Source organism: Bos taurus, chromosome 11 (assembly GCF_002263795.3).
Source record: "Bos taurus isolate L1 Dominette 01449 registration number 42190680 breed Hereford chromosome 11, ARS-UCD2.0, whole genome shotgun sequence".
Lineage (NCBI taxonomy): Eukaryota > Metazoa > Chordata > Mammalia > Artiodactyla > Bovidae > Bos > Bos taurus.
This window is the reverse complement of record NC_037338.1, coordinates 104899843-104901438: the sequence shown is the minus strand read 5'-3', so window position 1 is coordinate 104901438 and position 1596 is coordinate 104899843. Positions and strand designations below refer to the sequence as shown.

The window sequence follows — 1596 nt, the reverse complement described above, 5'->3', positions numbered from 1 at the left end:
CTGGGAGGTTGGCCATCTGACCTTCCCAAGTGGCTGAAGGTTTGTTCGGGAGGCAGAGTATGTGTCCCAGCAGGCCCATCACGAGACCATGACTTCATCCCTTCCTGCCCAGGCCGGGGCCTCAGGGGCATCACTCACATGAAAACAGCCACAGTGGAAAGCGCGTTCGACTCCTTCCTCCTCTGTCATCACAGCACCTGCCATATGCCAGCTGCTCTATTCTCAGTTCTGATGGGACCTTTGCGAACAAGGCCCTAGCCTGGAGGCATCTGCCCCGTGTCTCCCGGAGGCAAAACCACAGCTGAGCAGCAAGAGGGTGTCTGCCTCCTGAACAGTCATCCCCAGGCCTCAGCTTCCCCATCTGTGAAGTGGGTGTGGAGAGAAACCCAGGCAGTGGCCACCACCCAGGACACTGTGCTGGGAAGCCTGCTGGCCAGGATAGGCTTTGTCTGGAGCAAATGCGACCTCTACCCCACTTGACGCAATGTGCTGGAAAGGGCGCAAGGACTCCTGTCCTCGCCTGCCTTTGGGGAGCCCCCGGGTGCTGGGGGAAGCCTGGATGCCTTAGACGGCCATATGCTGCCCTCAGTCAACCCTCCCCTGGCTGGCTGCCTCCCCGTCCAGGGGCTCCCCCATGACTCGGGAGGGCTCAGGGCTCTGGGAAGGGCCAGGCCATGCTCTATGCTGAAAAGGAAGTGGAGTTTTAAGACTGGGCAAAGGGCGTTTTTTAAAACTTGCTAATTGGGTAAATCTTGCCCCATTTCCCTACATGGGCTCGCACGCACACACCCATTCACATATCTCTGATTTTCCCACAAACAAAATGTGATCTGTGTTACTGCACAGAATGTCCTGTTTAGGTTGACATGAGCCAAGAGGGATGACCCCAGACTGTCCCACCACGAAATGCACTTCCAGGAAGAGCTTGATGACACGGGGGCATCCTCCCACTCGCTGAAAGCCCCCACTATTGAGGAGAGAGCCACTTGAGTGGGTCCAGAAACATTAACGTTCAAACACGGACAAGTTATAGACAAACCCAAAGGACAAAAGAAAAACAAACTTGGAGAAATATTTGCTGCGTGTACAGCCAGAAAGCGTTCTCCATTATTAGAACAGAAGAGGTCCTAGGGACTTCCCTGGTGGTCCAGCGGTTAAGACTCTGTGCTTCCAATGTAGAGGGCACAGGTTCAATCCCTGGTCAGGGAACTAAGATCCCACAGGCCTCCTGGCACGGCCGAAAAATAAATAAATACAAAAACGCACTCTCCAGTTCATTAAAAAAAATTGAAAGAAAAAAAGGGTCCTACAGGCACATAATGAGGACGGTTATCCCATCAGCGAAAAGTGGGCAAAGCGCCTGAATACCCATCTACTTACAGTCAACAAGCATTTCAAACTGTTTAAGTTCACAGGATGCAAATGTTAAAAAGACATCTCTTACTCTTGATGAAAGTGAAAGTGGAGAGTGAAAACGTTGGCTTAAAGCTCAACATTCAGAAAACGAAGATCATGGCATCCAGTCCCATCACTTCATGGGAAATAGATGGAGAAACAGTGGAAACAGTGTCAGGCTTTATTTTTTTGGGCTCCAAG

The 1596-nt window shown here is 51.6% G+C and overlaps 1 non-coding gene across 1 annotated transcript; it reads left to right on the top strand.

The window, feature by feature from the left end:
• The first annotated feature begins 1136 nt into the window (after nucleotides 1–1136).
• Nucleotides 1137–1209, top strand: TRNAG-UCC (transfer RNA glycine (anticodon UCC)). Its single transcript has one exon. It is a non-coding gene; the product is annotated as a tRNA-Gly (tRNA).
• Nucleotides 1210–1596: the final 387 nt, after the last annotated feature.